The sequence below is a fragment of the Lissotriton helveticus genome, chromosome 1_1 (genome assembly GCF_964261635.1).
Source record: "Lissotriton helveticus chromosome 1_1, aLisHel1.1, whole genome shotgun sequence".
NCBI classification, from domain to species: Eukaryota; Metazoa; Chordata; class Amphibia; order Caudata; family Salamandridae; genus Lissotriton; species Lissotriton helveticus.
In genome coordinates this window covers 825267300-825293583 of record NC_136057.1, presented here as the reverse complement: position 1 = coordinate 825293583, position 26284 = coordinate 825267300, and positions in this window count along the sequence as shown.

Sequence of the window (26284 nt, the reverse complement as noted above, 5' to 3'; positions counted from 1 at the left end):
GGAGGTGGTGGGGAAGCACCAGCTGAAGCTACTAAAGAAGCCATTGCTCAGTGATCACAAAGGGTCTTTCTCTCACAATGATGAAAGTCAGAGTGAGGAAAGAAGGAGGGATTTTCATCATTTGGGAAAAACAAGAGTTCTCAACCAATCAAAGTGTTCATTTTAGATTATATGACCTAGTCTTACATCATTAGGAAACCAAAAGTGAAATGAACCAATGAAAAGTGTTATTACCAAGTCACATGACCTGCTGTGTTTACGTTAAGCGCTTTGCAGGGCCTCCCGGTTTGCTTCCAGAAACCTGCGCTTTGCGACTCGCTTCGCGTACCAGTTCGCTAACGTAGCACGTCATATGACGTATCACGCGACAACGTGAAACGTCATGCGGACGGGAGGCGTCACGATGTTGTTTTCTAACGCGGCACTTGCGGTAAAGAAACGTTTACCGGCTCGCGGTCTATTTCGCGGCATCAAGGTCAGCTAACGGGAAGCTTCCCGATTCGCGAAGCGGGAACGAAGAAAAAAAAATATTTTAAAAAAAAATTATTCATAAACATATAAAATATATTTTTGGATTTAAAGAAGAATACATTTTACAGCTACAGATATTAGCTGTTAAAAAACCAATGAAATTCACTGAAAAAACCATAGGTTATAGACCATATATAGTTAGGAATTAGCATTTACAAAACCTTGAAAATTCACTGAAAAAACCATAGGTTATAGACCATATATAGTTAGGAATTAGCATTTACAAAACCTTATTTTACTCACACAAAACCATTGAAATTCCATATATAGTTAGTTGCACTAACTATATATCGCGCATCCGCAATCCACTGCTGATGATGTCACATATTACATCATTCATGACATGGTCAGTGACATCACTGATGACATCACTGATGACATCTCAAATGACATCACTGATGACATCTCATTTGACATCAATGACCACATCACTGATGATATCATTCATGTGACAATACAATGCATCTCCTCACATTTTAATATAACCTCTGTTACAACCAGTGTTAAATACAGAGTATAATTTTTGAAACCATTGACACACCAATACTAGTTACTACATACGCACTCACTGATTCCTACGTCTACACACACATTCACTCATTCATCCATACAATCATTCATACATACAATCACTCATCTTTACAACACTATCATATGCACTCATACACCTATACAGACATTTACACTCTGTTGCTCATCCATGGAGTTACTCACACACCTAGTCAGTCATGCAAAGAATCAATCACACCTCCATTTTCTAATCTATACAGTTAAACATAGAGCACCTTACATTTACAAACATATACTAACACATACTTACTCTCCTATACAATCACTGATACAAGTACACATTGATCTGCACAGAGTCACACACCTCCCAACCAGCCACACACACACTCAGTCTCCCATACAAATACTTGGCCAACCAATCAATAACCCATATAGCCACTCATATAGCTACTGATCAACACATGCAGCAGCTTGCACAACAACAGACATACTGATGCAAACTTTCACACAGTTTAGTCACTAACCTATGCATTCAGTAGGACGCATTTAATCACTCACTCATACAGTCAACCACGCACCTACTAAAACCTTCATTCAGACACTTATACATCTACTCATTCTTCAATATGTAAAACATATATTAACTTTACAGAAACATACAGTCACTGGATGTTGTCATCAGTGATGTCATTTGAGATGTCATCAGTGATGTCATCAGTGATGTCACTGACCATGTCATGAATGATGTAATATGTGACATCATCAGCAGTGGATTGCGGATGCGCGATATATAGTTAGTGCAACTAACTATATATGGAATTTCAATGGTTTTGTGTGAGTAAAATAAGGTTTTGTAAATGCTAATTCCTAACTATATATGGTCTATAACCTATGGTTTTTTCAGTGAATTTTCAAGGTTTTGTAAATGCTAATTCCTAACTATATATGGTCTATAACCTATGGTTTTTTCAGTGAATATATATATATATATATACATATATATATATATATATATATATATATATATATATATATATATATAGACGTGCACCGGCCCCTGAGTGCAAATGGCGTTTTTTGATGGCATTGTAGCTTAACCGTTATCGCCGTGCACCGCTGAGATTAAACACTAAGGAGCAAGCAGTACCGCGAGTTGGAGAAACAGCGTGGAGAGAAAACGCGGAGAGACAGCACGGACGGGTAAGTCGTACGGCGTGCCTGTTCCGTGTCTGGTTTCCCGTGTTTGTTTTTCCAATGTATTAAATGCTGCAGTGACGAGCAACTTTCGCTCAATTAAATTGATGGCAGCTATCTAAAACTCAGCTGGGACGTTCAACTCCCTGTCACAACTCACTAAGACTCGCACAAGTCAGGCACCTTTGCAAAAAAAGAATTGTAGATTACATATACAACCACGAGTTACCATTAAAATGTACTCGGACCTGAGACGCCAAACAGTAGACAAACTTTTTAAAACTGATGCAGCTCAACGCAGCCAGCAAACCCAATGACAGCACTACCAGTCCAATTAAGACCTCATTCATACAGTTAGAGAGATTATATGAGCGCGAAATTTGCAAATGGTGGGAGGCCACCTCCCTTGAAAAATACTTGGAAGTCAAACACTTTCCACGCGGACTTCGTGTTTACACGGTGCCCGCATATGAAAATCCGGACCCACAACTACTAGATGAGTGGTCAACTTACACTGTGGAAATGTCTGGTGGCATGCTGAGAATACTCATTAAGTTTGCGTGGAGTGATAGGGTAAATGTCAAAAGGAAATCGATGACTTAGAAGCCCTCATCTCGCAGGACCCAGATGTGACTACTACAGACCGTCTGCGAGAAGAAATGAAGACGTGATTATTGGCATATGAAGATAAAATTAGACAACGTAAGCAGTCTAAATTTCAAAGGGATGCCAAAGATTATGCACAAGGGCGGATTCTGACATCCGCACGCAAATTTGATGCCCCGAGAAAAGCCCTAAGAAGTAAGGCGGTTCCAGCAACTGCTCCAGAACCCGCCAGTTCAGAATCGGATGTGACCGATGCAGAACAGTCGGGGGATGAGCGATCTGCCACAACAAGTACAGCATCTAGCATAGCAAGCTTATCTACCCTGCAGAGCCTTTTTCGCGAGGAGATTCAACTAATGCACCAAATGCAACAAAGGGGCGCAAAAGGCAAGCCACCAGAAACACAAAGACAACAAAGACAAGGCAGATACGACGCGGGGGCTTCCATGTCCGGCAATTTAGGAATGGCCACCCAAACAAGGAGCAAGAGGGGCACCAGGAGATAAGAGCACCTGAAGACCTTACCATCATAAATTTAACTTCTTATAAACTCTCTAAAACAGAAGAACAAGTTTTGAAGAAAGGACTGACTTTCTGCCCTACCAGCGGCTTTGAATTTACCCAGACCAGAATTGATTTGTTCCTTTTTACCCGGAAACTAAAATTTCAAAAGTTCCACAGTCTAAAGAATGCTGTAAGCTCAGATCCGCAATCGGGTAATGCTCACCAATCAACTGATTTGGAATTGATTGACTTGGATTTAATGCAAACTATTGCTAGCCAAAAAAGTGATTCAGATCAAACAATCAATCAGCTAGCAGATATAGCTCAACAATTTGGTGTATCTCAAATCAGAGCTCCTACAAACTACAAACCAAAATCCAAATTCATTCCCATGATGCCGCATGACGCAATAGACGTCTTTGAAGAAGCGGTCAAAATGGATCTACTAAGCTTAAGAACTAACAGATCTTCTAAATTCAACAGTAAACAATGGAACTTATCCCTGGCCCAAAGGAATGCACTAACAAAATTACAAGCTAATACTAACATAGTATGTAAGCCGTCGGATAAAGGCGGAAATATTGTCTTAATGACCAGAGAATACTACTGCACAGAAGCACTTCGACAACTGAAGGACACAGACTGTTATACAAAGATTAACAAAGATGATTACAATTCCAGCATTACGGAATATCACCTTCTACTTGACAAGTAGGAAACAGAAGGGATGTTAGATGCGAACGAAGTGGAATTCTTGACATGTCGGCAGCCAATAACTCCCACATTTTATCATCTGCCAAAGATCCATAAACAGTCGACACTGCCACCAGGGAGACCAATAATCTCCTCAAAAGACAGTCTAACTGAGAACATGTGACAGTTTTTGGATTTCTTTTTGATCGAGCATGTCAAATTCCTTTCATCATATATAAGGGACACATCTGACTTTATTCGCATTATTTCTGATATACCCTGGGAAGCCGATATGCTGATGATAGTGTTGGATGTGACCGGACTTTACAAATGCATAGCACACAATCATGGAATACAGGCAGTGCAGTACTTTCTAAAAACTTGTTCTCTGAAATACATGAAACACAACTGTATGTTGGTGGAATTCTTGCATTTCTGTCTGCATAACAACATTTTTCTGTTCCAAAAACAGTATTACAGACAAAGGAGAGGGACAGCGATGGGCACCTGCTTCGCCCCCAGCTACGCGAATCTATTCGTAGGCTGGTGGGAGAAGCAGGGGGCCTGGTCCGATGACAATCAGAGATGGGTCACATCAATTATAGGGTGGCACCGATATATTGACGATCTGTTTATATTCTGGAAAGGTTCTAAGACAGAGGCTGAATTATTTATTCAAACCTTAAACAATAATTATCTCAATTTGCATCTCAGTGGCAACATAAGCAATGTTGAGGTAGACTTTCTTGATCTTAAAGTCTTCATCAAGGATGGAAAAATCGACACCTCTCTTTTTCGAACGGTCACCGCCGGAAACTCCACTCTAGAAGCAAGCAGCTGTCATCCTAAAGCTTTAAAGAATAGTATACCTTTTGGTGAACTATAACGTCTCAAAAGAAACTGTACTCTTACAGAGGATTTTGAGCGAGCTGCACAAGATTCGATGGCAAGGTTCAAACTGAGAGGTTATCCGGACAACACACTTAAAAAAGCTAATGACTAAGTGTGTTTAATTCCAAGAGCAAGTCTGTTTAAGCATCCAAGAGGGAAAGAAGCTAGTGAAAATAAAACTCCTCGCTTCATATTGACTTTCTCTAATGACTCCTCAATGATTCACAATATCATGAGTCGCCATTGGAAAATTCTGAAAACAGATGGGGTTATTGGCTAGCAACTATCACCCCATTCTAAAATCACTTACAGGAGGAACAGATCCCTAAAAGACACCCTGATACATAGCCACTTTGACACCATCCCAAGATCACCCCAACTGGGAAACCTTACTGGGTTTTTCCCCTGTCATAATTGCAATGCCTGCCAGTCGAGTGGCAAAGTCACTGACAATGAAATTCCAGATACAGGTAAAGTGAGAAAAATTAACAAATTTCTCACGTGCGCAAGCCCATTTTGTGTATATCGTATTGAATGCCTGCGCAAATTATACTATGTCTGGAGTTCAATTCACCCCGTTAAAAAGCGAATCTTGGAACACGCCAGAGCAATTGAACATAACGACCCAAACTATTCTGTAGCGAGACACTTTGCATTGAAACACAACAGTGACCGCAATCTCCTAAAATTCCATTGTCTAGATCAAATACCCCCTAAAGATCGTGGAGGGAACAGGGAGTTACAAATGAGGAAACTTGAGTCGAGGTTTATCATAGACCTTTGGACGAAATTTCCGTTAGGATTAAATACAGGGGAAGAGTTGGCCAGTCATCTAGGCTAATTAAGACTCTTAACATCTTTAATTGTTTTACAGGTTGCAAGAAAGAATTAGAAATGTTAAACTGTATTTCTTGATTGTTGCTGTTCTTGCGAATGAATTTCTATTGATGCACAGTATATGATATACTTATGCATTTATCTTATAATTGTTGATAGCCCATCCAGGGCTTAATAACTCACGTTTGCTTAAAAAAATGCCATACAATTGACGCATTATGGCAACCACTATAAGATGGCCGCTTTGCTTTCTATAATTTTGATCTCTCTTTTGTGTTGATTGAACATGAGATTGACGTCAATCCTAAACTTTATTTAAATTCAAATGAAACTGATGCGAGTGACAGCAGACGAAGGCACGATGCCGAAACGCGTTCTGTTTGATTGAATAATAAATCACTGAATTCTGACATTCGAGTTGTGGAGTGCCGTCCATTCTTTTGCCTTTGGAAAGGAATTTGGAGCGTTCATATATATAAATATATATATATATATACACATATAAATATATATATATATATATATATATATATATATATATATATATATATATATATATATATATATATATATTCACTGATGGTTATAGACCATATATAGTTAGGAATTAGCATTTAAAAAACCTTATTTTACTCACACAAAACCATTGAAATTCCATATATAGTTAGTTGTACTAACTATATATCGCGCACCCGCAATCCACTGCTGATCATGTCACATATTACATCATTCATGACATGGTCAGTGACATCACTGATGACATCACTGATGACATCTCAAATGACATCACTGATGACATCACTGATGACAACATCCAGTGACTGTGTGTTTCTGTAAAGTTTAAATATGTTTTACATATTGAAGAATGAGTAGATGTAGAAGTGTCTGGATGAAGGATTTAGTAGGTGCGTGACTGACTGTATGAGTGAGTGATTAAATGTGTCTCACTGAAGGCATGGGTTAGTGACTAAACTGTCTTAATTTGTGCATCATTATGTCTGTTGTTCTGTAAACTGCTGCATGTGTTGATCAGTAGCTATATGAGTAACTATATGGGTTATTGATTGGTTGCCCAAGCATTTGTATGGGAGACTGAGTGTGTGTGTGGGTGGCTGGGAGGTGTATGACTCTGTGCATATATGTGTGAGCAGTTGATTCACTAGATGTATGGGTTCAAAAGTGCATGTGGAAACAGCTGTATGGGCAGTTGACTGTGTGCATGAGTGTATTGGTGAGTGAATGGATATCTCAGTGCTACATGTCAAAGTAAGTACATATGTAAAATACAGTACATGTGAGAGTTGACATATATAAATAACTGTGCATAGGAGCCAGTGAATGTGTGAGTGGCTGTATGCATCATTGTGAACTTGTATCCAGGATTGTATAAGAGAGTAAATATGTTTTAGTATATGTTTGAATAAGTAAGGTGTGTATAACTGTATAGTTGAGAAAATGGAGGTGTGATTGATTCTTTGCATGACTGACTAGGTGTCTGAGTAACTCCATGGATGAGTGACAGTCTGTGAGTGTATGTTTACACTGAGTGTATCTAAGGTTATATTAGAGTCTGAAGAGGTTCATCGTATTATCACATGAATGATGTCATCAGTGATGTGATCAGTAATGTCAAATGAGATGTCATCAGTGATGTCATCAGTGATGTCATTTGAGATGTCATCAGTGATGTCATCAGTGATGTCATTTGAGATGTCATCAGTGATGTCATCAGTGATGTCATTTGAGATGTCATCAGTGATGTCATCAGTGATGTCACTGACCATATCATGAATGATGTAATATGTGACATGATCAGCAGTGGATTGCGGGTGCGCGATATATAGTTAGTACAACTAACTATATATGGAATTTCAATGGTTTTGTTTGAGTAAAATAAGGTTTTTTAAATGCTAATTCCTAACTATATATGGTCTATAACCTATGGTTTTTTCAGTGAATTTTCAAGGTTTTGTAAATGCTAATTCCTAACTATATATGGTCTATAACCTATGTTTTTTTCAGTGAATTTCATTGGTTTTTTAAAAGCTAATATCTATAGCTGTAAAATGTATTCTTCTTTAAATCCAAAAATATATTTTATATGTTTATTAATAATTTTTTTTAAATATTTTTTTTGTTTCGCTCCCGGTTCGCAAACTGGGAAGCTTTCCGTTAGCTCAATTTGATGCCGCGACCCGGTCCGCGAACCGGTAAACGTTCCGTTAGCGCAACTGCCGCGTTAGAAACCAACATCGTGACGCGTCGCGGAAGCGCGACGTATCACGTTGTCGCGTAATGCGTCTTATGACGCGCTGCGTTAGCGCACCCGGAAGTGCTCCGGTACGCGAACTGAGACGCGAAGCGCAGCTCCCCGGAAGCGATCCGCGGCGCTTCGCGAAAGCGCGACGTATCGCGTTGCCGCGTAATGCGTCTTATGACGCGACGCGTTAGCGCACCCGGAAGTGCTCCGGAGCGCGAACCGAGGCGCGAAGCGCAGCGACCCGGAAGCGATCCGGGGCGCGTTCCGCAGCGCGTAACATAAGCGTGAGAGGTCATGTGACTTGTTAATAAAACTTTTCATTGGTTCATTTAACTTTTGGTTTCATAATCATGTAAGGCTAGGTCAGGTGACCTAAAATAACACTTTTCATTGGTTTAGAACTATTGTTTTTCCCAAATTATGAAAACCCCTCCTTCTTTCCTCACTCTGACTTTCATCATTGTGAGAGGAAGACCTTTATTCATAGTAGAGCAATGGCTTCAGTACTTGCTTCAGCTGGTGCACCCCCACCACCACCTCAACCTCCTCATGGGAAGAGAGGACCACCTCCCCAGGTCATCACCAACACAGAGGAGGAAGAGGAAGAAATAGAGGAAGAGGAGAGAGAAGGACCACAGTTCTTGGAAGAGGTGCCCCGGGTTTCCCATAGGAAAGCCAGTTTCATTTGGCAGTTTTTTTCAATCCCTCCAGGGCAGAAGAAAGTGAATGTGAGGTATGTCACCTGCCTCATTTGCAAAGACAAATTATCAAGAGGGACTGATAAAAAGTATAGCTATGGAAACTATACCATGCATCGGCACATGAGCAGGAGGCATCCACTCAATTACAGCCGGGCGGAAATTCGTGACATGGAACAAAACCCAACAGCAACTCCTGTGGCCAGGTCAACATCGTTAATATCATTGACAGCAGCAGAGGCACGGGAAACCGTGCCAAACATCCAGGAGAATTTTGGGCATATGAAATATACTTGTCTGCACTGCGGTGCATTGATATCATGTGGTAACATGAGTATTAATTCCATCAACCTGGCTTATAACAATCATAATTGCCCTAACCGCCCCACACAGTAATTTTTTTTTTTGCTCCTGTTGAGCCCTTTTCAATGCCTGTTTTTTGTTGTTTCCCCCCCCAAAAAATATAAAATTGTTCAAAAAATACAAAAAAAACAAAAAATAAAAAAAAATAAAAAAAAATATAAAACAACAAAAACATAAAAAAAAAGTTCTTTTCAGAACTACCTCCCCTTTCCCAAAAAATTGCTAGAATGTTTAGCACTCTAGCAAGCTCTATTTCTTTTAGTTCGCTTCCCAGTTCGCTTCCCGGTTCGCGAACCGGGAGCGAACCAAAAAAAAAAAAAAAAAAAAAGAAGAGTAAGTATAAGGAAAGTAAACAGAGAGTGATGTTGAAAGAAAGACAGCTATAGGGAGTAAACCAGAGATACTGTTTAATAGATCTATTTACCGAAGAAAAGACGGAAGAGGGTATAATTGTGGAAAACAAAATAGATAAGAAAGTGAAAGAAAAAAAAGAGAGTAGAACAATAACAAAGAAGAGTTTCTTGGAGAATGTGAGTGAATGTTCAAAATAAGATTAAAACATGGGGAATAACAGAGAGAAAAAATAGAAAACAGAAAACAAAAAATAACAGAAAAAGATTAATTGAAACAGCAAAGAAATGTAAATAACATAGAGCCATATCATCAACATAGGCAATAAACGTTTTGCAGCTTTTATCCGCAGAAATATGTCACCAAAGCCGCTTTTGCGGCAGAAAACTGCCGCTAAAACCACTTTTGCACCAGTTTTCTGCCAATAAAAACAGCAATATTTTTATTGGCTGTGTTCATAATATGCCCCTTAGTGTGCTTCAACTACACAGAGAAAGCATTATGAACAAGTAGTGAAAAAGTGATCAGTCAAAGACACTAAGAGTAATAGAGACGGAGTGAGTGAACAAGAGTGAGGAACTATGAGAAGAGAGGGACTGAGAAAAAGAGTGGAAGGAGTTGAGTAAGTAGGTAATAGAGAAAGGACTGAGGAAAGTAGCAAAGGCAGGAAACTGAGGGTTAAAGAAATGAAGCTATGGAACTAATAGTAGGTGAATGTGATAGAAATGTAACGAAAAGAATACAAAACATTTACCTTATAATTGTCGTTAAATTACTCACTTTTTGTTTTTATACTTTCAATCTGTGAAAGAGAGAACAAACATTTGAAAAATATTAAAACATGTATTTAAAAATTACAAAAGACAAGGGAAAAGATTGAAGGACAAACAGTTTTTCAACAACTTTGACACTGACAGAAGCTTCTGCTTCTCCAGGCCCCCTACACAGTCCTAAAGATATACATTTTAAACTAACAGTATCTTGATGCAGATGAAGTGAGGCCTATCTTAAAACATGGTGCATCTTTTGCACTGCTGTTGTCTCAGAAAAGTGTCGCAAGACACTAACATTTTAAATGATTGCTTCAGGATGCCAATAAGATGTGTCCTATCCAGAGGTTTGTTTGAGGTGAGACCTACTCAGGGTTCCAAATGAAATTTCGAGTTGTTTGAAGAGAACAGAGGACATAATACATGTGAAGGCCTACCAATGAAGTGAGTCATGTCCACTTCACTCTTGAACAAAGGCCAGACCTCTTCTGTGTCCGTGGACAGACCTAAACTTCATCTGCACAATGTCGTTCATAAACTTAGGAAAAACAGGTGATGTAATTGAAAAATGTGGAGTTTCTTTTCCTCATTTCACAATCACATCACCTGTGTTGCCTTTGCTTAGGTATCTCATAGTGCAGATGTAGTCCAGCATATTAAACAGTACCTAGAAGTGCAGCACTGCATGCAACAACTTTGACACTTATAAAAGCTTTTGCTTCTGCATGCCCCCTACACAATGCTAATTATATACATTTTAAACTGATGGTATCTTGCTGGAGATGAACTGAAACCTATCTTGCAACATGGTGCATCTTTTACACAAAAGTGACCCACAATGGAGTAAAAGAGGCGCACGGCCACCATAAATCTGACCCTAACATTTTAAATGATTGTTTCAAGATGCCAATAAGGTGTAACCTATCCACAGATTTGTTTCAGGTAAGTCCTACTCAGGGTTGCAGATGGAATTTAGGTTTGTTGAAGAATACAGAGAAGATAATACATGTGGAGGCCTACCAACGAAGTGAGTAATGTCCACTGCACTCTTGAACAAATGTCAGACCTCCTCTGTCTCCAGGAACAGGCCTAAACCTCATCTACACAATGTGGTGTGTAATGTTAGGAAACACAGGTAATATAATTGAAAAACATGCAAATTTTTTTGCTCATTCCACAATCATATGACCTGTGTTTCCTTTGCTTAGGTATCTCATTGTGGAAATGTAGTCTATCATATGAAAGACTACGTAGAATATGAGCACTGTATGCAAGAACTTTGACACTTACAGAAGCCTCTCCTTCTCCATGCCTCCTACACAGTTCTAAATGTACATCATAAATGAAAACAGTACAGAATTAATTATACATGTTAAATGGTTTATTTTTGCTGTTCTCAGAATGTATCAAATTTCACTAAAAACAGTGACTTGAAGGTATTCATCATATAACAGCGGGGTAAAAAAAACACAATCAAAATGATTGTGTTTAAAAAACCCATACAACATAACAAATCAGAATTCAGAACTCCTTAAAGTTAACTTACTTTCCATGACGTCAAAGGATGTCCTATGAACAGCTTACACTCTGTTGTGCTGTTATTACTTTCAGCCCGCCACTTTCTGAAAGAAAACCTCCATCGTTTTGAAAAACATGTTACATACAATAAATGACTTCTTGCTCTCTACCACAAGTTTCCACAAGGCCAAATCTTGTCAGAGCCATTTATAACTCTTGGATTTCTTGTAAGCCAATCCCGTCATTTGGCATTTCCGCAACTTTCAGAATTAAAATGTTGAAGATCATTTTCACAATCCTGGACTAGTAATATCTTCCCCTTCTTCCTCAGTCATGTTCTACATTTCCTAAGACACTGATACTGCTTACTATGAAGCAGACTTACACTACCTCTATGACTACTACAATTATTTAATTCTCTACATCACTTTTAATCACAAAGCAATGTAAAACAGTAGACAGCATTGCAGACTTACATTCCCTCTACTCTATGTTTTGATTGGCTGCTTCAATTAGCTTATAAAAAGAAATAGTTTTTCTGAACTCATTCAAAGTGCACTTATTTCTCCATGACGTCCAGTCTTATGGTTAGAAGTTATGTCTCTGAACTACACTTATCCTCAAGGCCAAATCGTGTAGGAGCCATTAGAACTTCTTGAAATTCCTCAGAGCACATCCCGAGATTCTTTCCCTAAAATTTTGGTTTTAAAAACACCAGGTAAGAGTTTTTAAGGTCATACGGCAATTTTGTTTTGAAAATTAAAACAGAATCATTGCAGAATGACCAGCCATTTCTAGACTTTAAATAAGCTGTGTAATGTCCTGATGTTGTTGAAGGACCGTCATGATATATAATTGCTGCAGTTACAAAAGTCCTTCCTGATATTGACAACTGCGAACACACAACATTTTTAATTAAAGTTGTCAATTTTGTTCCATCAGGCCTACATCGTTGGAACATTAAAATGACATACTGGCCATATGTTCGTATAAATAATGTGGACATCATTTCAGATTTACATTGGCTACACTCCATGTTGTGATCAGCTGCTTTTACTAGCTTATTAAAGGAGACTGATTTACTGTCTGGCAAAGTTAAATATATAAATCTTTCTGAGTCTACACTAGTAGTACTTGATACCCTACAGTTCTCACAGTCATGCTGCCATTGATAAGAAAGCCCAAACAGCTGATCTACATCTACACCTTCAGCATGCAATACATCAAGCATATACATTAAAAACTCCTGACAATCTTGCTGAATATTTTGAGAGAATTGTGTTTGGCCTGAACATCTGTCTAACAGATTTCGAATTTCAGACACACTTTCTATGTTTGTTCTATCAGTGCTACATTTTTCTAAGACAGAATTTAACAAACTGCAAAATCTTTGATCAGAATTGACCACAATCTCTTCTTTTACATTTTCTAGAGAAAACAAAACATTAACCACTACATTAGCATAGCAGTTGACACCAGAACTGTTTTCAAATTGAAAACCAACAACATCTTCAACAGAATCCTTTTTGTTTCTGCTTATAATTTCAGGTTCATCGACTTTTCGTCTTTTTGCTACAACCTCCCCAGTATTGGTCACATTTCTTCGTTTCCGGCCTACCACACGTTTCTCAAACAAAGGATATTGAGGCAAATGTGGCGCATACTCTCTTCTTAACCTATTGTATTCCTTAACACAATCTAGATCCGCACAAATGCTTGTGACATCACACTCAATCAAGTACAATCCCGATAAAGTTCTAACTCGTGACAATGCCACATATGCCATACCCTCCTTGAACACAGAACTGCCAATATTCACCAAAGCACTGTCTACACTTAAACCTTGCGATTTATGGATTGTCACCGCATATGCCAAGCAAACAGGAAACTGCTTACGGCGAACATATAAGTCTTTTACAAGCAAAAATCTAGCAGAACAACGACCAATTAGCTGTACTTCCTCAATGCCATCAAATGTAATTTTTAAAAATTCAATTCCATCTCTATTTCTGTATTTTACAAAATCAACAACATTACCCATTGATCCATTTACCAGACCTCTTTCAACATGTAAATTCCTTCTTAAAATTATACGGCAGTTCAAGCACACATTCAGAGTCTTTTCAAAACCTGCAGTTTTAGATATACTCTTCTCTAATGAATCCAATTTTGTTTTCAGATTCTCAGACAAAATAATTGTTGATCCCATATGCTCTAATCTGTCAATAGCTTCCAGTTTCACAATCTCTTGCTTTTCTAAATGCAACATTTTGTTGTTGAATTTGGCACATTCTGCAAGAGTTGGCATCAAACATATTCCAGATTTCTTCTCAGTAATTTTCTGAAAAATATTCTCAGGCACAACATCTTGTTCTGGATATAAATTTGACAGTAATCGTGCATGTAAAGCTTCTTTCCCATGCTCGGTCACTTTTCCAATTCTAACATCTTGTAGAATAGTCTTGTAAACTTCATCCTTCGCCTGACGCATATTTTCATGCAGTTCAGCATAATTGAAGTTTAACCATATATTGACGTTGCCAATGCTGCCTAGGCACTTCCTGGTATCTTCATGCGTGAGCATTTTGAACACAGGTTGCCCTTTCACTGGTGTCAGCTGCAGAAGATCTCCGAAAACAATGATGTGTTTGCCACCAAATAACACATCATACTCTGTTTTGAGAACTTCTTGCATTCTCAAATGCACAAAGGCAAGCATGACATTGAAAACCATGCTTACTTCGTCAATGATAAGAAGTTTCATTTTCCTCAAGACTCTTGAAACTTCAAAACAAGCATCTCCAGATAGCTTGTGATATTGTAATTTGTTGTCATGCTCCACTGGCAGCATCAGTAAACGATGCAAAGTAATCCCTTTAATGTTATGTGCTGCCAGTCCAGTTGGAGCGGTGACAACACAAGACAGGGATGACTCTGTCCTTTCCTGCAAATAACATGAAATTGCTTTAATAAGGAAACTTTTTCCAGTTCCCGCTTCTCCACTCACGTACAGTCGGACAGGCTTCAACGACGTACATGAGCACTCTTTCTTGTCATGACTTAATCCATGATCAATTTGCATGGTAACTTCGTCATATATTTTCCTCTGCTCAACGTTGAGTTGTCTTTCCAACTCTTCTAAGTTAACCGCATCCTCCTGAGCATGTGCCATGGCTCTTTCCACTTCATTCATAGCAGTGGCAGCTTCATTTTCGATAACAGGTCCTCCTAGTGGATCCTGACTCAATGAAGCAGAACTCTGACTGTCCTGAGAACTGTCTCTGGCAATCTCGGCTGCAATCATTGCTTCCTGCTCAATTTCCGCATTCAACATTTCTACATATTTGGGAAAAGCAGGACATTCTATGGTCTCCTTGGCGGCATTGAAAGAGTCTTCGTAACAGAGAAAATCTCCAAGCAGTTCCTCTTCTGCACGCCAAGGCTTGAAAAGTTGCAAAAGTGCTAAATAGAAAAACTCCTTTTTTTCAGGAGATTCGCCACTCAATTTTCGATGGTTTACCAAGTGGCATTTTCTTTGCTTGACCAGACATCCCTCACTTCCTATTACAGCATACACTCCTTTCTCAGTATCTTCTTTGATGTTCCTCTTGAATATGTAATTTTGAAGAACCTCATATAAACAAACATTCTCGAGGTGAATGCTTCGATTTGGATAATATGTATCCAACATGTTGGTCTTCAAAATGTCGGTACTGTTTGGCTCCTTTTCCGCCAAATACTCAATTTCCCGCACAGGTTTGAGAACTCAGCAAGACCAAGACTCGCCCAAACGATGCTCCTGGACTTGGCATAGAGACTTGCTGAAGACAACCGGTCAGAACATTCGTACGCTCCAATTTCTCGATGCGACAACATCTTCAGACTGAAACTGTACAACTTCTTGCTGAGGCTCTTTTCATGGGAAATGTCCTCCCACATATCCTTCAATTCTGCCTTCTCTTTTTTGGTGATGTAAGACGTCACATACCGAGCCACAGCCATACAGTTATCAGCCACAAACTGTATATCCATGTTAGCATTCAACATGGACAAAATCACCGGGTTGTAGTCGTTGATGTACTTGGACTCTTCGTTCCTCTTCAAATTGTATGTGTTTTTAGGTGATTTCTTCATCACATTATGTCGCAGCGAAGACATCAAACTGTTTACTCTTCCTTTAGAAATCACCGGTCGTGGAAAGCCGAAACGACATTTGGTGTAGAACTTGTCCTTGTTTCGGAATTTACGACGACAGTACTTTCCACATCGATGGCTTTGGAAACGCAGAACTTTTTCTCTTAGGCTTTTCTTCTCCTTTGCGTTTGGAACAGCACACGTAGAATACTGTTGTATGAAACTCATCACTGAGTCTTCTGGATCCGTTCCAAATTTAGGTGCATCCTTGATCCACAGCAGCATATGTATATGAGGAGCACCTCTTGCTTGGTACTCCTTTCTCCAGAAGAAATCCAACACATCTCCAAGAGGTGGATTCTTCTTATTCATGATGAAAGACATCATAGCTTCAAATCTATGATTGAAGTACCTACATACATTGACTGGATCCAAAGAGCACAGTTCTCCGGGTGTCTTGAAATCGATGTTTTCTACGTTAGCATTTGCCTCTCGTAGAAATTCAAGTAAGTCTTCCCAGCCATACTCGGCACAGCTCAGAGTGAGGAACCATGTGGGAGTTCCTAAGTTCCTCAGCATACATTTTAAATCACCATGACGACGGTACCAGTACTCATTAGTACCACGCTGACACGCCATGAGATTAATCAGGTGAGAATCCAAAATACTGTCTTGGACATTGACTTTATCCATAAAGTCACTTGCCGAGATGTTTTGCATGTGTATACCACTTTTCAAGATGTGGTTCACTGCATATGACAGTCCAGACAGATCGCTTTCAAACAGGAGATGAAACAAATAAGGAATGCATTGTCGAAACCTAGCATCTCCTGCATACAATCGCAAAGTCCGGTATTCAGAAGCAGGAATTTGATGAGGTCGCTCATCATATCTTCCTCCCTGACCTGTTGGAAAAAGCTGTGGGAAACATCGAGCTTCCAAACTTTCCTCCCAAACACTAATGGGACTCCCTTTGGCTTGTTTCATTTGAAACAACTCAATAGCATTCCCCATGACTTCCTTGGAATGCAAAGGATGAACACTATAATGTTCATATATTTCTTCACTAGTAGAGGGTTCTACTTTCTCAATTTGACCAGCACACACATCGCTATCCTCTTCCTCACTTACTTCCTCTTCTGCAACATATACATTCTTATAGTATTTATTATTTTTTTTCAAATACAATGTTGCCTTTTTAACTTTCCTAACATCCACTAAATCTTGCCATATTTTCTTATTCTTTGTCGGAACCCCATTAACTAAGATAACCAGAGGTTCCTCTTCCACTTTTTCTACTCCAATTGTGTTAATGTTTTTCTTCAAATCTAGAGGCAAATAAACAACTCTTCCCTTTAATCCTCTCTATAAATCTGATGGAGGCAATTTCCCTGTCTTTGGCTCCATTCTTACAATAGCCTGAAAGGGATGGATACTTTGAATCAAAATAGATTCATAAGTATTTAAATCCTTCAATTCAGAAGGAATCTCAACCAATTCCAGATTATTATGAACTGCTCTAGCAGGCATCTGGTTTTGATTTAATTTGCAACAACAATAAGTACACACACGTTGATCCAATCCCAAATCAAAACAATTTTCTGCCATCAAGTATGTTGCGAAATCCTTCCATTCACTAATATTTTCCCTTTCACTTTTTGCATATAAATCCACTAACTTAGTCTGATTCTTATAATAAGTGCGTCGACAACACACACAAGTGAAATTTGGCCTCTCACTTGATTTCACCTGAAACGTCGCAATTTCCCTCTGGAAATTATCTGTACTGGAAACCTGTACACTATCTTCCACATTACCTGCTTCTTCTTGGTCAATTTCAACATTCTCCTCTTTACTTCCAAAGTAACAAAACTCAATTTCTTCACATATATTCTTCACATCTATTTCAGAACCATGCAAAAGAGCAGCGCATAATTGTTTAAGCATAATTGCTGGACTCTTAGCATAATACAACATTCTAACTAATTTCCTCACTTTATTATGATGCACTGCTAGCATCCTGAAATGATGAAAAACACTCTGGCATACTCTCCTGGAAAGACAAGCCAGTGAATGACCATGCAAACCTGTCACTTCTCTCACTCTGCAAGGATCTAATTCTTGCAACAACCTCATTTTCTGCTTCAAACTTTTCTTATTAAATGACCGTACAAAATCACAAAGCAAATTGATGGAATCCTGTCGTACACTGCAAATACTACTACACTTCCAGGTGTACACAGGACCCTTAGCACGTCTTCCTAAAACCTCATTACCTAACACCTCTTCTGCCTCTGTTGTCACAAGTTTTTCTTTTTCAACTGGACAACCATCTTTCACTTCATAAGCTCGACCACTGGTGTCAACTGCATGCACCAAATCATTATCCTGGAAATAACTCTCCTCATTAAAAAATGCCTCACAGCTTGAACTATGCATCCATTCTCCAGAAAAAACTTCACAAAAATTACTACGATTAACTATTCTCTTCCATCTACTATTTCTTTTGAAATCATAAATTGCCTTGTTTAGCTTCCTAATTCTATTGATTATCAAAATAAATAACTTACGTTTAATTTCAAATGCCTGATCAATAACTTTCTCAACTTTTTTTTTTCTCTTATAAAAAACCACTTTCTGTTGACCTTTCTTAATATTTTTTAACAAATTGCCAATTATCCTGTTGCGGAACATTCGTTTACGAATGTCCCTAAACTGTTGTTTCCTTCTACTATCATGCACAGAGTTATCTCTTGCTCTAGCAGTAACATTTTTCATTGGCCTTTCCTTTCCGTTTGAATTGCTTCTCTTTTTCTGGACTGAAACATTTTCTGTAGTAATATTTTTTTTACTACAAATATTTCTTATAAATGTTTTTGTACTCTTACCCGGTGCTTTCTTGGTGACTTGACAAATCTTTTTGTTAGAGGACTGCTGCTTTTTTTCATTAACCTGCTGTTTTTGACGTTTTCCAGCCTTTCTCACTCTTTCTTTGGTTGGCATGCTGAAATCTTGAAATGATCTGCAGTTGAATCTGTGGTAAAATATAATAAAAAATGTTATTAACCACTATTACCCAACAGTAAATCAATAACAGTGATCAAAAACTTAAAACACTACTTGACATTTTTACATAGAAGATTTTTTAGTGCTTGGCAAATTTAGAATACAGAAATAGCAGAAAAGAAATGGAATTTATATTCATGTTACCTGTGCTATTTTATATGTGAATCTGATCTAATTTTATGAGCATATTTTAATATTTTATTGAAGACACTACACATATCCTGTTTTTGAAGGTGTCTTTATTTTTAAATTAAACGGTTTACATTTTTACTTTTTATTTATTATAAATTTTAAAATAAATGTTTATAGTTCCATAGGCTCAAGCACGTCAGCTTCCCATCCTATGTCATATAATTCGGACAAATCTGCATCCTCATCACGTTCTTCTTCATCCTCAGAATTTAAATCATCCAAGGGATCAACATCCACTGATGTTTCAATTACGAGTTCAATGATGAGGTCAAAATCAACTGATTGCTGATTGTCGCTCATGTTGATGTTGTCTTTATCTTTAAAGACAGATAACAACAATGAGATGTTGCAGAGTAAGAGACAAATCTCAGAGATTATAATAGTAAAATTGTTTAACAAGAGTAACATTTTGCAGCTATTATATAGCCATGTCCAACGATGCTGAGCAGGTGAAGCCTATGTCTAATTTTTCAGTGAACAGGACTCATCTCTTCTTAACCTTGGATAAGCCTCACCGACTCTGTGTCCCCTGCACATACTTAAATGTAAAGGGGCAGATTTATGTTAAATGGCACATCCCCAGGCATGCACCAGTTAACGTGCACCGCTGCTCTGCCACTCATGGTGTGCCGCATTTACAATCAGATAGGAGAAAGCTACGTCAAAACCCTGGGCCTGCTTGAAGCAGGCATAGGTCTTGACGCAACATTGTGGAGATGGGGCACCCCTGAGCCTTGCTGGCGCTGCATCACACTTGCGATACAACTCCAGCAATGCGCCACCTTTACGGCACAGATGCGTCACGCATCTGTGCCATTTTTGCCCCATGCTGCGCCGCATTGTAAATGCAGCACACCATGGGTGGCGGAACAGCATCGCAGGATGACTGGCACATCCCTGGTGATGCGCCAGTCATCATAAATCTATCCCTAAGCTTCTTATCTTGTTAGAGATGAACCGCCATATGTATCATCAAACTATTTTGCATTTCCTAAATAGCGAATTTTAAGGGATAAATAGCAATTCTTTACCATTCCTAATTTGCGATGAGCAAATTGCTAATTGCAAATTACCCATTCATTTCCATGGGCCAGGAGGCCCATAGGAATGAAGGTGCAATTTGCGATTAGCAATTAGCTCATCGCAAATTAGGAATTTTTCCAAAGGTGCAGGGGTGTCTCAAGAACACCCTGCTGCACCCCTGAAAAAGAAATTTGGGGGCATGTATGGGCGTCATATGGCACCTTTTGTTTTTTGGAAAAAAAGCTTTTTGAAAAGAATTCGCAAATTACCACCAACTAGAAGTTGGTGGTAATTTGCAAATCCTTAATGGCATTTTTTGCATATTTTTTGTTTGATACATTGCATTTAAGGAATCGCAAAATTTGCAAATCCTTCAGTACAATCGCAAAATAAGGAATAGCAATTTTTGCTATTCCTTATTTTGCATCTAACTTGTTTGATACATACCATTTGTCTAATTAGCATTCGCAAAGGCCGAAATTCGCAGAATTTTGACCTTTGCGAATGCTAATTAGCTTGATACATATGGCCCCAAAGGAGGCCTGTCTTGCAACATGGTGCATCTTTTGCATCACTGCTGCATCGGTTTCATGTGGCACGTTTTTTTTACACCATGACACATCTGCCTAAATGCATCAATTTGTAATTTTGTCGCCTCATAGCAAATCTTTTGCACCGCCGCTGCATCAGAAAAGTGACGCACAGTGGCGCAAAAGAGGCATACACCTATCATAAATCTGTCCCTAGCATTTTAAATGATTAATTCAGGATGACGATAAGGTGTGGCCTATCCAGAGGTTTATTTAAGGTGAGGCCTACTCAGGATTGCAGATCAAAGTTACACTTGATGAACAATACAGAACAGATAATACATGTAAAGGCCTACCAATGAAGTAAGTTATGTCCACTTCATTGTGCCAGTCATCATAAATCTATCCCTATGCTTCTTATCTTGTTAGAGATGAACTGCCATATGTATCATCAAACTATTTTGCATTTCCTAATAGCGAATTTTAAGGAATAAATAGCGATTCTTTACCATTCCTAATTTGCAATGAACAAATTGCTAATTGCAAATTACTCATTCATTTCCATGGGCCAGGAGGCCCATAGGAATGAAGGTGCAATTTGCGATTAGCAATTAGCTCATCACAAATTAGGAATTTTTCCAAGGGTGCATGGGTGTCTCAAGAACACCCTGCTGCACCCTCTGAAAAAGAAATTTGGGGGCATATGGCGCACATACATGCCCTAAGGGCATGTATGGGCGTCATATGTCACCTTTTGTTTTTTGGAAAAAAAGCTTTTTGAAAAGAATTCGCAAATTACCACCAACTAGAAGTTGGTGGTAATTTGCAAATCCTTAATGGCATTTTTTGCATATTTTTTGTTTGATACATTGCATTTAAAAATCAAAAAATTTGCAAATCCTTCAGTGCAATCGCAAAATAAAGAATAGCAATTTTTGCTATTCCTTATTTTGCATCAAACTTGTTTGATACATACCATTTGTCTAATTAGCATTCGCAAAGGCCGAAATTCACAGAACTTCGGCCTTTGCAAACGCTAATTAGCTTCATACATATGGCCCCAAGTGAGGCCTGTCTTCCAACATGGTGCATCTTTTGCATCACTGCTGCATCAGTTTCATGTGGCACGGTGTTTTTTACACCATGACACATCTGCCTAAATGCATCTATTTGTAATTTTGTCGCCTCATAGCAAATCTTTTGCACCGCCGCTGCATCACAAAAGTGACACACAGTGGCGCAAAAGAGGCATACACCTATCATAAATCTGTCCCTAGCATTTTAAATGATTAATTCAGGATGACGATAAGGTGTGCCCTATCCAGAGGTTTGTTTAAGGTGAGGCCTACTCAGGATTGCAGATGAAAGTTACGCTTGATGAAGAATACAGAGGAGATAATACATGTAAAGCTCTACCAATGAAGTAAGTGATGTCCACTTCATTGCGCCAGTCATCATAAATGTATCCCTAAGCTTCTTATCTTGTTAGAGATGAACCGCCATATGTATCATCAAACTATTTTGCATTTCCAAAATAGCGAATTTTAAGGAATAAATAGCGATTCTTTACCATTCCTAATTTGCGATGAGCAAATTGCTAATTGCAAATTACCCATTCATTTCCATGGGCCAGGAGGCCCATAGGAATGAAGGTGCAATTTGCGATTAGCAATTAGCTCATCGCAAATTAGGAATTTTTCCAAAGGTGCAGGGGTGTCTCAAGAACACCCTGCTGCACCCCTGAAAAAGAAATTTGGGGGCATATGGCGCACATAAATTTTAACAACATTCCTTTACCTCAAAAACGATTTTCAAGTCATAATTTGAAAACACTGCCCACGGGGAAATGACTTAAAATGTCCTTAAGACACATGAAAGTGTTTTTTTAAAGCCTTTGCAAGTTTTTGGGTCATTTTTAACATGGCTATGTAACTCAAACAGTCAAAATCTAAATTTACCATGCACAGGTGGGACCATATTTACAAGGAATGTGCCCCACGGGGAAAGGTCTTTTAATGTAATATGGGAAAAATGACATCAGAGACACTGAAATGCCTTATAAAGAAGCATTGACCATTATATCCTTGTCATAAATTTACAAACCATTCCTTTTCCCCAAAAACGATTTTCAAATCATAATTTGAAAACACTGCACATGGGGAAATGACTTAAAATGTCCTTAAGACACATGAAAGCGTTTTTTGATTGCCTTTCCAGCATGGTTGGGTCACTTTTTACATGGCTATGTAACACAAACATTCAAAATCTAAATTTGCCATGCACAGGTGGGAGCATATTTACAAGGAATGTGCCCCACGGAGAAAGGTCTTTTAATGTAATATGGGAAAAATGACATCAGAGACACTGAAATGCCTTGTAAAGAAACATACACCATTATGTCCTTGTCATAAATTTAAAAACCATTCCTTTTCCCCAAAAACGATTTTCAAATCATAATTTCAAAACACTGCACATGGAGAAATGACTTAAAATGTCCTTAAGACACATAAAAGCGTTTTTTGATTGCCTTTGCAGCATGTTTGTGTCACTTTTAACATGGCTATGTAACGCAATTGTTCAAAATCTAAATTTGCCATGCACAGGTGGGAGCATATTTACAAGCAATTTGCTCCACAGAGAAAGGTCTTACATTAAAATGGGAAAAATAACATCAGAGACACTCAATTGCCTTATAATGAAGCATACACCATTATGTCCTTGTCATAAATATTATAACCATTCATTTTCCTCAAAAACGATTTTCAAGTCATAATTTGAAAAGACTCCACAGCTCCTATGCACAATAACACCCTGTCAGTACTAATACTTCACATTTTCTCCAATTACATTTTCTCAAAGAAACAAAATCTATTTGTAAAACACTTGAGACAAAGCAACATTTGAAGAACACAACTTTCTTCATAATTTTCTCCTTAAAGCACACTATTCTCTATCTAAATTAAAGAAATCTTTTCTCACCTTAGCAAATACTTTGAGTTTCAAAACAGTCTCAGAAACACACCAATTTGTCTTCAACAGAGCAAAAGGTATGCACTCCAGAGTCTGCAGCTATCAAAAGCACAGAAATGCTGTAATTCTTCACACATATCTCTCATGTCACCCAATCAAAACTCTTCCCTCACTTTTTTTCAAATGAAAACCCTTCCCCCCTCTGCCCTTTCTGCCTTTTCTGCATGGCAACCACGTCTTGGAAGACCTCTGGTGTTTGCAAGTTCACACAACAATGTTGCAATTGAACTCTGAACTCTCAGTGCACCTTATATCCAGTGCATTCTTTCATTTAATGATTTTTTCTTGACCACTCAAAATACATCTTTCAAACAACTCATCCATGCACCCTAACTTTCTGTTTTCAGCAATCAAAATCCACCAATCACTGTTACTGCTTCATTAACACAGAAACTCCACAGTTTTTTTCATTTTAAACTCTTATTTTTTCAACTGCCATTTCATTGCCACACTTCATCTGACTGCAGGAGAACCTTCTCTCACCATGTTTTCTGTCTGGATTGTTGGACATAGTTACATCTATTGGGCTCAGAGGTATGCTGAGAACAGGAATTTACCTAACCTCAATTTACAAGATGTGGAAATTAAGTGGTTTGGCCACAGAGGATTAAAATGTCACCAATTGATACCATTTGTGAAAACCTTTATGCATTTGCCAAAACCTGACCTGTTAATTGTGCACTGTGGAGGTAATGATTTAGGCACTTTGACTGGGGTAGGTCTTGAAATGCTTTTAAAGGACACCTTTGAGCAATTGATGGCACTTTTTCCTCAGACTGCCTTGGTATATTCAAATATATGCCAAAGACAGAAATGGAGGTGGTCAAACCAATTTTGTCCACAAATTGAGAAGTCGAGGAAGCATGTAAACAAATCTGTTTCAGCTTACATGAGAGACCATGGAATGGGCTCCCTGTACAACAATAACTTGCGTTACTACATGCAAGATATCTACAGAGGAGATGGAGTTCACTTCTCAGATGAGGGCAACAGAATTTTCATTCTGAATTTAAGACTGTGCATTGGTACCTACTTATAAGTACCTAAATGTACCATAAACCCAAAAGCTCTTCTCAGAGCTACCCTACATCTGATCACTCACAATTATTATTTTACTCTAACATTTTTCACTAATTTTCAACAAAGTACGCTCCCTGGGGCGCTACCCGGTACGCGAACCGGGAGCTAACCTCGCTAAATTTTTTTAAAAATTGTTTTTTTTCCCACATATGGGCCTCCTCAGCCACCCTCAGAAAACCTAGGGGGTCAAGATAAGTCTACCGTGCTCCCTTCTACCCATTCTGAACATTATTTGCCCTCCATCTTGTATCTTAATTCGACCGAAACACAAAATGGTGGACTCCCGTAACGCTTAAGGTTCGCGAACCGGGGCGCTCGCCAGTTCGCGTACCGGGTCGCTCCCTGGGAAGCGCACCATCAAAAAAGGTGGGAAAGTAGTTTACAGAAAAGCGACTGGAGACAATTTCACCAAATATAGATTACCTCATACTACATACCAATGCCTACCATTTTCACAAATTTGATTGAAATTCCATTTAACCATTTAGCCTGTAGACCTCTCTAAATACCCTGAGGTAAATTACTTCACAAAACACATCTGAAGTGTTGGAATTGACAACCAATTAAAATGTTACTTTAATTTTCAACTTTTTTTACCTGACATTTGATTGGCTATGTACCTGAATATATATAAAGGAAGAGAGAGAAACACAGCCATTTTGACTACTACTTCCTGAACTACATTGCAAGATCATTTTCACTCACAACTTAAACTTGTTTTTAGAAGGTGAGATATTATTTTATAAATTTGAAAACATTTTCAGATAGTTATATACTATCCCTCTGTAAGAGTTAGACATTGAGAAAGGCTTGTTTATTATAATTATGGATTGATTTAGGTTTCTGTGGTATAATTATGAATTTACTTAGGCTTCTTCACAGGCACTTTTTAATAGTACTACTTCACGCCTCACAAGTACCTGTCTGAACTTAAACCCAACAGTGCCCTATCTCTACTGATATATTTATTTTTTATGCAAATTACAGCAATAAAATGGAAGGTGAGCAGAATGTTTCCTTCGAAATTGTTCTGGAGAACAACACAGAAAAAGATATTGAGGACAATGATGACTCAGATTTCATGGATGAATCACGGGACCATGAATTAGTTCAATGTGTAGAATCTGTGGATCATTTACTTCATTATGATGACGGTCAAATGTGGGAACTTATGTTCACTCAACAAGAGGACATATCGGACAGTCAAATGCTAGATGTTCTATTAAATTTTGAAAAACAATCCGAAAAATAAAATTGTATGTAATATTAAAAAATTGTTTGAGTCTTTAATCATTTTTATATGTAATTCATAAACTAGTTAAATGTTAGAAATGTTATTAAATTTTCAAACACAATCACAATAATAAATAATTGCTTAAAAAATAAAAAAAATTAAAAAATAATCAACAAAACCAACAATCAATTAACATACAGTATTTGAAAAGTCTATCATTCTTTTTTCCTTATAGTACGCTGCCCAGAACGCTTCCCGGTTCGCGAACC